This window comes from Gossypium hirsutum, chromosome A07 (genome assembly GCF_007990345.1).
Source record: "Gossypium hirsutum isolate 1008001.06 chromosome A07, Gossypium_hirsutum_v2.1, whole genome shotgun sequence".
NCBI classification, from domain to species: Eukaryota; Viridiplantae; Streptophyta; class Magnoliopsida; order Malvales; family Malvaceae; genus Gossypium; species Gossypium hirsutum.
Window position 1 is genome coordinate 58263158 of NC_053430.1, and position 16270 is coordinate 58279427.

A 16270-nucleotide genomic window follows, 5' to 3' on the forward strand; every position below is an offset into this window, starting at 1 on the left:
GTGTTATTTGTGAAAAAGAAGGATGGTTCTATGAGATTGTGTATTGACTATCGACAATTAAACAAGGTGACAATCAAAAACAAGTATCCATTGCCAAGAATTGATGATTTGTTTGATTAGCTAAAAGGAGTGACATGGTTCTCAAAGATTGACTTGAGATCTGGGTACTACCAGCTGCGAGTAAAAGAGTCGGATGTGCCTAAAACTGCTTTTAGAACAAGGTATGGTCATTATGAATTTTCAGTTACGCCATTCGGGTTGACAAATGCTCCTGTTGTGTTTATGGATTTAATAAATCACATATTTCGGTCATACTTGGACAAGTTTGTTGTGGTGTTTATAGATGACATCTTAATTTATTCAAAAGATGAGATAGAACATGTTGAGCACTTGAGGATAGTTTTGCAAACTTTGAGAGACAAGCAGTTGTATGCTAAGTTTAGTAAAAGTGAATTTTGGCTTCGGAAAGTTTGATTTTTAGGTCACATTCTTTCAGGTGATGGTATACGGGTTGATCCTAGTAAAATTTCAGCCAGTGTTGATTGGAAACCACCGAAAAATGTAACCGAGGTTAGAAGTTTCTTAGGGCTAGCTGGGTATTATCGGCGGTTTGTAAATGGATTTTCTATAATTGCTGCTCCTATAACTAGACTACTCCGAAAGGATGTTAAATTTGAATGGACGGAAGAATGTCAATAGAGTTTTGAAGAATTGAAAAAGTTATTAACTGAAGCACCAGTGTTGGTACAACCCGAATCAGGTAAAGAATTTGTGGTGTATAGTGATGCTTCTCGAAATGGCTTAGGATGTGTACTTATACAAGAAGAAAAACTGGTGGCTTATGCTTCGAGGCAGTTAAAATCTCACGAAAGGAATTATCCGACTCATGATTTGGAATTGGCTGCTATAGTATTTGCTTTGAAGATTTGGCGACATTATTTGTATGGTGAAAAATGCCGAGTATATACCGACAACAAAAGTCTTAAGTACTTGATGTCACAAAAAGACTTGAATTTGAGACAGTGAAGATGGTTGGAGTTATTGAAAGATTACGAGCTTATTATTGATTACCATCCGGGAAAAGCGAATGTGGTTACCGATGCTTTAAGCAGAAAGTTGCTATTTGCTTTGAGAGCTATGAACACTCAGTTAAAGGTATCAGATGATGGTTCGATTCTAGCAGAGTTAAGAGCAAGACCGATGTTTTTACAAGAGATTTCTGAAGCTCAGAAAAATGATCAAGATTTGCAAGCCAAGAGAAAGCAGTGTGAAGCTAATATGAGGTCAGATTTCAGAATCAGTTCTGATGGTTGCTTGATGTTTAAAAACCGGATTTGCATACCAAAAAATGATGAGTTGATTCAAAAGATTTTGCATGAAGCACATAATGGTTGTTTGGTGGTTCATTCGGGCAGTACAAAAATGTATAATGACTTGAAGAAAATGTACTGGTGGAGTGGAATGAAAAGAGATATTTCAGAGTTTGTATCAAAGTGCTTAGTTTGTCAACAAGTTAAAGCTGAACACCAAGTACCTTCCGGATTACTCCAGCCTATCATGGTTCTTGAATGGAAATGGGATCGGATTACTATGGATTTTGTATCAGGGTTGTCGTTAACTCTGGGGAAGAAAAATGTCATCTGGGTAATAGTTGACAGACTGACTAAATTGGCTCATTTTATTCCGGTACGTACGGATTATTCTCTTAATAAGTTGGCTGAATTGTATATCCGTGAGATTGTTAGACTCATGGAATACCAATGTCAATCATTTCGGATAGAGATTCGAGATTTACTTCACGGTTTTGGCAAAAGTTGCAAGAGGCTTTAGGTATGAAGTTAAATTTCAACACTGCCTTTCATCCACAAACTAATGGACAATCAGAGAGAGTAATTCAAATTCTTGAAGACATGCTTAGATGTTGCATATTGGAATTTCAAGGTAGTTGGGAAAGGTATTTTCCATTGGTAGAATTTGCTTATAATAATAGTTATTAGACGAGTTTGAAGATGGCACCTTATGAAGCATTGTATGGTCGTAAATGTCGGACGCCATTGTATTGGACTGAACTCAAGGAAAATCAGATTCATGGAGTTGATCTAATAAAAGAAACTGAAAAAAAGGTGAAAGTGATTCGAGATTGTTTGAAAGCTGCTTCAGATAGACAGAAATCTTATGCAGATTTGAAACGAAAAGAAATCGAGTTTCAAGTTGGTGATAAGGTATTTTTGAAAGTGTCTTCATGGAAGAAAGTCCTTAGATTTGGACGGAAGGGCAAGTTAAGTCCGCGTTTTATTGGACCGTATGAAGTAATTGAAAGAATTGGACCAGTAGCTTATCGGTTAGCATTGCCATCTGAATTACAGAGGATGCATGATGTTTTCCACATATCTATGCTACGTCGGTATCATTCAGATCCTTCATATATAATTTCACTGACAGAAGTTGAACTACGACTGGATATGACTTACGAAGAAGAACCGATTAAGATTTTAACTCGAGAAGTCAAACAACTGAGAAATAAAAGTGTTGCTCTCGTGAAAGTATTGTGGCAAAAGCACGGGGTAGAAGATACTACATAGGAACCTGAGGAAACTATGAGAAACCAATACCCACACCTGTTTACCGATAAGATTTTCGAGGACGAAAATCCTTAAAGGGGGGAGAGTTGTAATATCCCGAATTAGGGCCTAAACGGGATAGTGGTTTTGTGACCACAAATCCAAGATAGAAATAACTATTTTCTAATTATTTTGATGTTTATGATATGATTGCATGATTGTGTGAAAATTTCGTGATGAAATCCTATGCCTAAAGTGTTTAAATTGAGATTAGGGACTAAATCGAATAATTTGCAAAACTTGCATTCTAGAAGTTTTTAGTATGAAATTGCTTTGGAATATTAATGAGGAGGTCTTAAATAGAATTTTACCAATTTCTAAGTCTATGGACAAAAATTGGACATGGATGGAATTTTGGAAAGTTTAGTAGTGAGGGCATTTTGGTTATTTAGTTATTAAAATCAATTAAAAACAAAATTAAAAGCCAATTTTTGTCCATCTTCTTCATTAGGCCAAAATTTCAAGGGTTCTCCATAGCTAGGGTTTGTTTCAAGCTTTCAAGCTCCATAATAAGTGATTCCAAGCCCCATTTTTAATGTTCTTTACGTTTTTGGAATCCTAGTAGCTCGATTTAGCTTATGCTAGCAATAATTCAACCTAGGGTTCATATTTGGAAAAATAGCCATAGGTGAAATTTGTGTATTTTGGTGTTTTATGATAGAATATGAGGTTTTAAATTATGTTAGACAACTTGTGCTACTCGGTTTTAAGCAAAAACGAGTAAAAGGGCTTAATCGGTAAAAATACCTAATAGTCATAAGTACATGTTAGAGTGTGAATTTAATGTTTCCATAGAAGGGAAAAATGATCAGCATGTCATAAAACTTAAGAATAAGGGATGAAGTTTAATTCCCGAGCCTAGGGGCAAAAGTGTAATTATGCAAAAGTTTAGGGGCAAAAATGTAAATTTGCCAAAATTCATATTAAATGTTGTTTTGATGAATGTATGTATTAAATAAGATTAATTTGGCATTATAGATTAAGAGAAACGAGATTCAAATCGCGATCGAGGGAAAAACAAAGTTTACGAAGAATAGGCTCGATTGCTAATAATTTTGTATCGAGGTAAGTTCATGTGTAAAAGTAGTACCATAATTGTCATTTTGAGCAATTTAATGTTGTTTATATGATATGATGCTTATTATTATCATGAAATGTTATGTTTTGTGGTTATTGTTGAATAATATGTAATTATGTGAATTACTTGATGAGTATGAACTATCACCGAGTATTGATTCTGATATTCTGTGGAAGACGAAAAAGATGTGAGATCGAGGAAAAAGCCCGTTTGAACTTTAGGAATAGATTAGAATACAAGTGACATGTCACTAGGATACTTGAGTTCCGAACTCGTTAAGTTGAGTCCGAGTTCACTTATGGATGCGAACGCCTGAGCTCGTTGAGTTGAGTCCGAGTTCACTTATGGGCGGGTTACATGGTAGCTTCTCTACATAAGTTCCGTAGGCTATTGAGTTTGTCTAGCTGCGAGTATGGCACTTACGTTCATGAAATTCGTGTATTCGAATTATATTCTGATGTGTTCAACGGGTGAATCTTAAGTGAATGAGAAGAATGCCTAAAACGAAGGTGACATATTGGTAAGTGTGGTGAATGAGAAAATTTGATAGGTATGTGCTTAAATCCTCGGTTGAGAACTTGGTATGATGAAATCGTAGAAAGATATTAAATGCAAATGAAACATGAATGTCTTGGTGTTGTTTACGCAAATGATGTTTTATGTGGAATTTCATGATTATGTTACTTGCTATTTGCATGTGAACTTACTAAGCATCTATGCTTACCCCCTTCTTTTCATTCATTGTAGTTGTTGACAAGCCAGCTTGAGAATCGGGATAGGTCGAAGATTCGTCCACACTATCCGAAAGCCTAAATTGGTAAAATGGCTTGTGTGTTTTGAATGTGGCATGTATGGCAAAATACTCACTTTGTGTAAATGATCTTATGATATGGCTATGGTTTGGAAAGAAAAGGGTTTGTAAATGATTAGCCATTGGAATGGCCAATCTAAGTCATATTTGATGTTATGTATGTTTAAAATGCTATTTAGTCTATGAAAATCTATAGTAAAGTAAAATTTTCCATAAAACAGAATCTGACAACAACAATGATGTAAATTTGAAAAATCACTAAAAATAGTAGAAATGGAATTAATGATGAGTAAATTATGAAATTTAAGCTTGATGAGTCTATTTTCATATGGATGGAACAAAATAGGTATATGAGTTATATTTTGTGAGATATTTAAATTTTTGTGAAACAGGGTCAGAGTGATTTCTAGATCCCCTATTCTGACTTTAAAAATTCACTATAAATTGTAAAAAAAACAATTAGGAGTTTTATCTTACATGTATGAAATCCTTATTGAGTCTAGTTTTATAAGAAACAAACGGCATAGTTATTGAAACTCTTTACAGGGAGATATCTGATTTGTAATACACAGGGGTCAGAATAGTCGAACCCTAAAACAGGGGATACTTTAACTAATAAACTGTACTAATTGGCCTAACCAAAAATTCTGGAAAAACAATTAGTAGATAGATATATGAGTCTAGTTTCAGGAAAAATTTACGGATTTGGATTTCAAGTTTCATAACTCGAGATATGAATTTTTAAGCAATATGACGCAGATTTCCATCTTGTCTTGAAATTTTAAAAATAAATTGTTTGAGCTGTTTAAGTAATGAATTAAGTTTAGGGGTGTGGAAACACGAAAATATACACACTTTTTCATACCCTTTTTAACTCAAATTCATGCAATTTCGTAGTAATTCTTGTTGAAAAATATATAATAGATATAAAATAATTAAATTATACTTAAATTATTAACATGTTGAATTTTAATTAATTTTATAATAAATTTTGATTAATTTTGATAATTTTTAATAGATTTGCACAAAGGGTGAAAATTGGCTCGGTAGTCACTACTAGAAGAGCAAAACCGAGAAGCGATTCTTGAAGCATCGAGGCGAATTAATTTTTCAGTAGGAGACGGTCCAAATTAGGAATATTAATTCATAATATAATTAATTTTAATTTTAATCCAAATTATTTTGATTTACATAAATTATTATTAATTAATTATGAAAAGAGACCCAATTTAGCTGAACTGAGAAAACCGATCCGACCGAGCACTGTGCAGCCCAAGATCATCCCACATGCTAACCAAATCAGCTTTTTTGGCTGATTATTTGGATTGCAAAAAAAAGCCCTTGAAGACTCCTTGAATTTGCATTCAAACCTCTCCACTATTCATTCCTTTCTAGATTTGCCCTTACCTTAAAATAGTAAGTTTGAAACCTTCAAACTTGCCACATGTGTAGTCGGCAATGGGGGGACTCTATGGCTGCTGGTTTTTGTTATTTTTAGCTACCTACTAAACCTATAAAACCCCCCTTGGCTACTCATTTGAAACACATCTCAAAACCTCTCATCCTTTCACTTCTCTCTCACTTTCTCTATTCAAATCCCCTTTCGTTGTTCTTCATTTTCTTCCCCATTCCCTTTTCAATTTCACCTCTTAAAAAAGAGTCCTTCAACCACCATTTGGAGCAGCATTCAAGTGTTCGTGGAAGTCTCGGTTCAACAAGAACAAGCGGAGAAGGAGGAGCGGATCAAACTAGTCAAGCCTCAGAGAAACACCGGATTTTATTCTTGTTCCTTATCCTTTTTAATACTATTTTTGTTGTTATGAACATTCCTATGAATAATTGTGATTTTGATATGTTTAATTTAATTAATATGGCTTAAATTTAATTCATATCAGCTTGATTGCATTTTGTCCACTTAATTTATTAAAATTGTGTTTGTGTTGTTATAGGCCTTGGTAAGATGTTTGATTAAATAAAACCATGACTAAGTTATTCTTGCATTACAATTGTAAGGTAACTAATGAATTAATTATTTAAACGGATTGAAATTGTAATTAATTGACACGATACATAATCAATGCATATTTAATCAACTAAGGTAGCTGAGGGTTAAATTAGCAATGGTATCTAATGATACATTAGCCTTGTATAACTTCAAACATTATTGTGATTAAACTGTTTCAAGGTAGGAATACTTTGTTACCTCACGTAATCTTTTATGTGCTTATGATATTGAATTAATTGTTTGAATTGGCATAGAGATAAGTACAAGATATTATTTTTAATTTCATAAGTATGTACGTGCATTAACTCATTTGCTTCTTAAAATGTGTTTAATCAGTTGATTTGACATGGAGATATAGTCAAGAGATAAATGGATTTTGGTAGGTGAGTATGTTCATAAGTTAGCAAATTACCAAGTTGCTGTGAATTTATTCGTAACAACATGAACATGAGTATAGTAATTCTAAGTTAAGAAATGTAATTAATCTAACAAAATTATGTCATCTTCATTAAAATCATCTTTTAAAATTGTGCATTGGAACTTTTATTTTCTCTTTATTTATTTTACTTAGTTAGAAATATTAGTTTTTAATCACCTCTTCAAATCAAAATATTTTTCTTCACCAAAGTGTTTTTAATTGCATTCATAAATAATTCTTTTCACAATCCTTGTGGGCATGATAACTCGACATTTACTTGTCACTTTATTACTTGTTGCAATTGTGTACACTTGCACATTTTCGTCATTCCATATGGCTACTCAAGATTTCATCATCCCAGGATATTGTTGCTATTGGGTTTTCCTTTTCATCTTTGCTTTCACCTTGAGTTTGATCAAACTCATGACAAGATATGTCTATGTCTGTGCTCCTGTTGCTGTCCTACGGGTATGTTGAGACTTCACTTTTTAGTTGGCTTAGTTCTAGCATTTTCTTCAATTTCTCATTCCCCATAAATTTCATTGTCATAATCTATTGCATCATTGGACCACATGTAGTCAAAATTTTCCATGGTATTGCTAAATGGGCTTAGTGGCTATTTTTGCAGGTATTCTCCCTCATTTCAAGGGTATGTGTTGAGATTTCTTGAAGAAAAAGAAATTGTTAGTAAACTACAATAAATAAGGAAGTAAATAAAAAAACTAAAAATCATATCTATAATTTAAAATTTTCCTAATTAGTCTATAGAGTGCAAAAATTAAAATTAATTTAGTGACGCTGCCTCTCCGGCAATGACGCCAACATCTTGATCGCCTCTGGACATACTAACATCCAAAGTTTTAATACTGCAACTAAATATATGCAATTGAGTCGGTGTCCACAAGTATATGGGTCATGTTGTAATATAGTTTTTTACAACGAAGTAGGTAAGTACTTCGAGGATCATATGTAAGGGAGGCGAGTACTAAATTAAAGTTAACCTAAATGTAAATAGAATTCATTAGTAAATTAAATAAATTATATTATGAGTAAACATAAATAAGAGATTTTTGGGTTTTTATAAATAAAAGGATAAAATTGCATAAATAAAGTGAACTTCAAATAACAAAAATCTAAAACTCAATCAAATCTAAATATATGTGATTAGCTCGCTTCGATGGTCATAACTAATTCCTATTTTGGGTTTTTATTCAATCAACTAGTCGTTACCTTAGCAAGATCTCTAGATCTTCCACTAAATTAACGAGTCGACAAGAACTACTTATCTCTCGACCTCACAGTCCAGAACAGTTCTGGGCTAAGGTGTTCATAGATGGGCCATACCAATTTTGGGTTAATTCCCACCTAAATGACTTTCTAGGGTCGTCAAGCCTAGGGTTTAAGTTCTTCCTCTCCCAAATAGTTTTTCGTTAAGAAAACCCTACATAGTAATTAGTTAATCACACCTCCACTCACTAATCCCCCATAAGAGGATTAGTTCCTCAAGGAATCCATAAATATGATAAACTTGATAAAGAAGATATGCATAAAGAATAAATCAAGAATAAAGTTTAACAGAATCTTAATTTTATTTGATTGAAGAAGTGGTGGTCAAGTAATCGTACCTATGCTGCCACATATCGATATATTTATTGTCGAATGTTGGTCAATCTTTCTAGAGTCTCCCTGCAAGTCGATCTTGTGCAGGTCATCGAGCTCCTGAGGTGGTGATGGAATATATTGCATACACCCAAACTACCATATCATTTGGTTGGATTTGTGCATCTCAATCATTGCAAAAACGATAAATGGCACTTTGATGTACCAGCTGTTGCAATTGGCCAAAAATTCAGCCGAGACGCATTCTTAAATTCTTAGATTTGCATATTACATCCATACAAACTGCAATATGAATTTATAAATCTTGGCACGTGCCTAATATATAAGTTCAAATGCTAGAATAAATATTATATAACTTTGAATTCAATAATCTAACCTCCTCTTCTGTTTGTTGATCTAAATCTAGCCGGATATCCTTGAGCTCGGTTGGTAAACCTGTGTGTCTCGCGCGACTGTTCCACCTATTCAAACAATATGTTATTTCAAAATTACAACAATGAAAAATTATTATGATAATGACATTATCGAATGAATTTTACCATATTACGAGTGGGAATTCATAAGGGGGTCCACTTAAGGGCATAAAAATGGTAGTCACTATCATGCCCACGATTGAAGAAGGAGCATGCAACTATCGATTTTAACTTTTCTTGTTCCGTATCTTGACACATTTCTCGATACAATGTCACCAGCACCATTGATCCCTGACTAATTCGCCCCGTTTCTTTCAAGTTGACTAGTAGTAGTAGCCAACTTAAACGTACCAGATTTTGAGATTTATCTAGCATAAGCATACCCTTGATCAACCTTAAAATGAATGAGCGCGAATTGTTATTTTTTAATGCCACTCACAGAAGCCTCGATAGTTTTGAAGTTGTCTTCCAACCATCCTATCTCGATCCAATTACCCTTAAACTTGTTCGACACATTCCCTAGTAGTTGCTCACATGTTGCACTCTAAGTGACACTCACCACTGGCCTCGTAATGACTTCCCCATCGACTAGTAGATAGAGTTGTAAACCAACATCCTCGAGTGTAATTGGACATTCATCGCAAGGAAGATGGAATGTGTGTATCATCGGTCTCCATCTTTCAACCAAAGCACTGGTAAGTGGGGGATCCAATTTAATCCCCCGAGCATGTGAGTCATGTATAAGAATCCCGCATCTCGCAAGTGTCTATAAATGACAATCGATGCACTCTTACTTAAGTTGTGTATGTATATCTCTAAAATCCGATATTTGACTTGAGTATATAAACATAAAAAATTAATAATGTTAATAGCATAATAATTAGTTAATTAAAATTTAATAATTTAATAATATTTTTTACCATCTGTAATTGAATGCTGAAGGATGTGCCTTTCATCCAAACAAATAAGCTAATTTGTCATTTCAAAAATGATAAGGAATAAAATAAAATTGAAGAGAATATGATTTAGAGAAAGATTTGAAATGAAATTATAGAGAGATTGAGACAAAATTATCTAGAGAATTTAGAATTAAGTTTGAATTGAAAAGAATGAAGTTTGGAGGGGTTTATATAAGAAAAAATATAATTGTTGGGGTATTGTAACCGCTAGAATTGTGATGGTTGAGGGGAAAATTACCATTGATCTGAAAACGTGCCATCTATCCTTAAATATCTTAAAAATTCAACATATTTCTTTAATTCAGCTCCATATGAATTTTATGAAAAAAAGGGAAAAAAAACCCAACACCTGTATTTGATAAGAGAGGTTAGAAGTGTTCTACATGTAAGCATGCATACGCTGATGAAGGTTATGTTTAACAAAATGTCTTTCTTTGGCTAGGTTATGATGGAGGAGATTGTGATAAGGTGATGTGAGGATAGCGATGCCTGTCCTAGCGAGATATGGATAACTAAAAACATGTCAAACTAATACATATAATCTTACAAGTTATGGAACAATGGAAAATCAAGCATAATTCTTGAGATAGAAATCAAGTTGTGGACATTCTTGCAAAAATGGCTTTTGAGAGAAATCCAGCTCTCCAAGTATTTGTAAAAATTCTAGAAAAAATAACCATGAATGCTGAGATTACTGGAGTTTCATATTTTTCGATTATGACTATTTGAGATTACTGGAGTTTCATATTTTTTGATTATGACTATTTACTATGAATTATTCGTTTGGTTTTAAAAAAAATGTCAAACTTCTTGTAAATTTGGATTAATTGATCCAAATTATTATTTACTAATAAAATTTAATTGAAAAATAATTTTAATATTTTGTTTACTTTTTAATTGTAAACTGGTCCAAACGGGAGAGACTGGCATAAGAGGATTGCAAAAAGATGGCTGCCACTCTGACCCAACTCATGGGCAGTTTTAGGTAGTTTTAGGCCTAAGCCGGGCTATACCAAACGGAGTCGTTTGACAGAGGTCTCTCGGGTTTTTTCTCATATAAGAAGGTTGTAGAAAACGACACGAATTAGTAAGTTTTTGCATAAGAAGCGAGTGCAAAGCATGTTAGGAGCAGCAAGAACTATAATATCTTCATCATCTTCCATAATCTTCTCTAGGAATATTCTTTCCAAGCCTCCTTCTTTCTTCACGGACTTTTCTTCTCTAAAGTCTAAAGAGATTTCCCGTTGAGTACTCCCTCGTTAAGGAATGGTCGCTTATTGGTGCTGAGTAGGGTTACTGCAAAGTTTTCGTGTGATCGACTCCCGGGTTTCCTCTTGAAGCGGCGCAGCTCCCAAGTACCATTTGTCTCCAAGCCTATCTCCCACTTCCCATTGTGCGTTTGATTCCATCTCTCAATCGACAGATGATTTCTAAATGCTTTGGACCGGTGAGCGCTATGGACTAACTTCCTTACAGCCTATCGCCACGCCGACCATCAAATACGAGATTGGGGCCCTTCTCAAAGATTTGATGGAATGGCCTAGCCCACCCAAGAGCGCTTATGTCATATGGGAACTCATGGCTGGAAACAATCCTTATGGTTTTGATATCCGGTAGGAATAATAAGATCAAAGTCCAGGTTGGTTGGTGAGCCTAGTGATAGGAGACTATCTAGCTTGGTTCGGAGAGCACTTGTTGGGTTAAAGATTTTTTTTGTTTCTAAATGTTACGGCCTAAATGCTGAACTATTGACCCTACTTGTTTGGATGGGTGTTCACCCCAAAGTGTTCCCGGACTGCATGGATACATCCGTAAGTAACTTAGTGCAACATGGCAAATTTCATTGAGAGGAATCAGCAAAGAAAAGAAAAATGGGTCAACATCAAGCGTGATAGGACAGGGTTCCAAACCTGCCTTAGTCCCAAATAGGGCGCAAGCTAGGGACATTACTATATGAATGAGACTTCATCCTTATCACAACCTAAAATTAAAAAAATGCTCCTCTAGTCCCGAGCTTGGTAAATAACGCCGTAGGAAATTCAAACTTTCTTCCGGCCTTTAAGTGATAGGGGGAAGTCACTCTTGCGTTCTCTCTCTTGGGTGGGTCAGTCTCGCTCTCTCTTGTCGGTAAGTATATCTGTCGTGGTATTGCTGTCGTGCCGCTGCTCCCTCTATTCCCCGCGCTCTTGCTCCCTCTATTCCCCGTTTTCTGTACGATCAATGGCTGACTCTGCTTTCAAGAAAGTTCAGATTCAGAGAGATGACACTGTCAGTTCAACTTCTCATTTCCTCTTCGTTTCAACAGTTTTTAAGTTAATTTTTTTTTATCTTTTTGATGATTGCAAGTGTTGGGTTTTTCTATCTTTGCTGAAATGCTAGTAATTGTGTTGTATTAGATATTGGATTAATATTTTAAAACTGAAATTGGTTTTTTCTTTTCTCCTTGATCTAAGAAGAAAATGCATGATTTAATTTTGATATTGATGATCGAGTTACATTATTATGGGTTTCTCTTTTTCTTTTTGATGCTTTTGATTCTGGAGTATTTGCTGTCTTTGCTGGACTGTTAGCAATTGAGTTGTTTGAGATTTGGATTAAATTTTTAAAACTGAAATTGTTTTTATTTTCTTGTTTGAGAAACAAAATGAGTGATTTTATTTCAATATTGACGATCCTGTTTGCAATTACTATGCTTTTGCCCTTTTTTTTAAAAAAAATCGAATTTACAAAGTTTTCAGTATTTCTTTCGGCTGTCGTATGTCGATACGGCTTGATGCTTTCGATTGTCAGCTATGTGCTACCTTCGCTGAAATGTTAGTAGGCGATTTGTATGAGGTATTGGATTATGAATTTAAAACTGATCGATTTTTTTCTTGATTGGATAGTAAAAATGCATGTTTTCTATTCCAAGTATTGACTAATCATGCTATAATTATTATGGGTTTTGCCTTTTCTTTTTGATGATTTTGATTATTGGGTATTTTGTATCTTTGTTAAAATGTTAGGAATGATTTGTATGAGATTGTGTTAAAATTTTGATAATTTAATCCTTTTTTTTCCCTTGATATAAGAATTTTATTTTAATAATCGATTACTCATGTTACAATTTGATATGGGCCTCGCAGTTCTTGATGGTAATTATTGTGTTCAAAGTTTAAAACTGAAATTGAATCTTTTTGCTTGATTCAAAAACAAAATGCATGATTCTATAGATTCACTAACCATTTTTGCTGTTACCGGTGAATTTTAGTTATTTGTTGAGTTTCAGTAGATAATATTGTTTTTCTGTTTGCTTTTGAATTTTCAGAATCCAGGATGGAGTCTTGTTTGATTTGGGTTTAGTTGTTCTCAATTCATTTAAACCCTCTTTTATTTATTTATTTTTTAAATGTATTGATTAGGCATTTGACGCATATGTGGTTGGCAAAGAAGATGCACCCGGAATTGTTGTTCTTCAGGAGTGGTGGGGTGTGGATTTTGAGATAAAAAACCATGCCTTGAAGATCTCTCAACTGGGCCCGGGATTCAAAGCTTTTATTCCAGAGTATGCATTTCATTCCACAATTTTTTATTTTTAGTTTTGTTATCTGAATGCTCATAAACTTTGATCACTTTCCGTTTGCTACATTTGAATGCTGATTCATTTTATGTTTCTCAACTTGCTTCAGTTTGTATCGAGGAAAGGTTGGTCTTGATGTTGCTGAGGCACAACACCTAATGGATGGTCTTGACTGGCAAGGTGCTGTAAAGGATATCTGTGCTTCGGTTGATTGGCTTAAAGCTAATGGTTCAAAAAAGGTGAGTGCTGGTTATTTATTGTCATTTTTGTTAAAGCCTTATGCTTACTCAAAACATATTTGAAGTTTAGGCACTTCATTGTAGTGACCATTGTGGTACCTTATTGACTGAGATAAGTGGAAATGAATATATGAAGCTGAACATTTAGTACTTTTCTTTTGTTTTGGATGGCCAAGTGAATGGAGAATTTGAAAGAAGATAGACTTATTATGGGTTCATCCATTTTTTAAAAGAGATTTAAGCAATACAGATATTGCTAATTCTTTTTATATACATTTAAAAAAAAATCTGAACATATTGTGGAATGGTGATTTTATATTTGCAGTTTAGGTAAACTATTTCATTATTGCTTGTTACATCCGAACGACAAAAAGTACATCAACTTCATCTCAAATGCCTTAACATGTCTTCTTTGTTAAGTCTTATTTCCTGTTTCTGCAGGTTCTCTTCTAAGTTTAACTTCCGAACAAAGTTAAGATTCTGCTGTGAAATTTTGAAGTATTTTATTCTTAAATATGTATCAAATTGTGGAGCTGCATTTTCTGTTAATCTGTTAATGATTATTATCCGCATTAAGTTTCTTGCTGCTTTATTGAAACTGTTTTTTTGGTGAAGTTTAAACATTGGTTGGTGAGCAATCTCTGATTTCACTGCATTGATCAGGCTGGAGTGACCGGATTTTGCATGGGGGGTGCTCTCTCTATTGCAGTGCTGTTGTTGCCTTTTATGGGGTTCCTTCACCTGAACTGGCAGACGCTGCCCAGGCCAAAGCACCTGTTCAAGCTCATTTTGGAGAACTTGATAACTTTGTTGGGTTTTCAGATGTGACGGTATGGCAAGATTTATTTATTCTCCCAGTTTTAAATTTAATCACTTATTTCCAATCATATCTTGAAGCTAGTTTCATGTTTGTGACCGAGTTTCTGAAGATTGGACGTTAGAGATGCTCCTTAATATATATATATATTTTTTGTTTCTTTGTGGGAATAAAATAGTTCAGGCTCAGCAACCAGGCAGGCCTAGTGATAATTGCTAGATTCAGTTGCAAATCTTTGTAGAAAAGTCAATGATATTGTCAAAACTCATAGGACCAAATATGTTGAGAAAAATGAGAAGTCTGGATAACATAGCAGTTACTTCTGAAAACCTAGCACCGTGGCTTACTTCCTTTACCGTCTGAAAACCTTAGTTACCTCTAAACCATGGGTGAATGTTAAAGGAAGAATGAACATATTTGCTTTGGCCACTGGAAATAATTCATTTTCCAACTTATGTTTGATTGCGCGCAATAGAGATTGGTGGTAAAATAATACGTGTACTGTTGTTTATTTGCTGATATAAGGCTTCATTAGGTTCATATTTTTTGCTATTTCTATTCTCTTTTACCAAGTATTTGTTGCTTGGTCATATGATGTTATAAAGCAAATCACAATTAAACAATCAGAGTCATTATTATATGGATGGAATTGTGGCTGAAAATTAATCAGGATTGTCGAGATTTCAGGCTGCGAAGGCTTTGGAGGAAAAACTGAAAGAATCAAAAGCTCCATATGAGGTGCATATTTATCCAGGCAATGCACATGCCTTCATGAACAGGTCCCCCGATGGTATAAAGCGGAGGAAGGGCATGGGAATGGCGGATGAGGACGAAGCTGCAGTCGGCCTCGCATGGTCTCGTTTCGAGTCATGGATGGCTCGTTTCCTGTCATAATCATGGTAATTCGTTTCAATACTTTATCATGCTAGCATAAACATAAAACTTTCTCGTTGGTTTTTGGAATGTGTGGAGTATGCTGCCATATTATTTTGAGTCTTGTTTAAAAGAAAATTTTGAATATCTGGATTCCTTTAATAATCTGCATTTGTTGTTTTTACTCTTTTCCACGTGCCCATATTACTCAATATTTCGAGGCCCATTTCATTTTTTAAAAAATAGATACTATCTTTTTATACATTTAATTGGATTTCGTAAAAGATAAAAGAGGTTTAAATTCTGCAATTCATCCCTGTACTATGTAAAAGGTGTGGATTTTGTAACAGTTTCAGTTACCTCAGCTCAGTCTAATAATATAATGTCTTTTTATTTTGTATCTGTAGTGGCTTTAAATGTGACGTGTTATATATTTAATTCAATAAATAATATATTTTTATAATATTAAAATATGTCAATTAAATGAGGATTAATTTAATTTATATTAAAGGTATTGAGAGAATAAATAACATTTTAGAAATAATGAAAATAAAAAAATTAATTAATTAATAAAAGGATTAAAATAATATTTTTTTGAAACTATTAAAATAATATTTAAATTTGGAGCTATGTAAAAAGGTAAATAGAAAATATATTTACACTAAATTAATAATCAATAATCAGATTCATGATAATTAAAAATAATTAATGAAATTTGAATTTCTTTTCAAAATAAATTCACAGTGACATTTTCACTTATACTAAATAAATAATTGATAAATAAAAAAAAATTATGAAAACAACTTACAGAAAAAAAAATTAAATTTATGTTATAATATTATATTACCTCATCATCA

The 16270-nt window shown here is 33.7% G+C and overlaps 1 pseudogene; it reads left to right on the plus strand.

Annotated features, from left to right (window-relative positions):
• Nucleotides 1-11803: 11803 nt before the first annotated feature.
• LOC107955287 (protein usf-like) lies at nucleotides 11804-15597 on the plus strand (annotated as a pseudogene).
• Nucleotides 15598-16270: the final 673 nt, after the last annotated feature.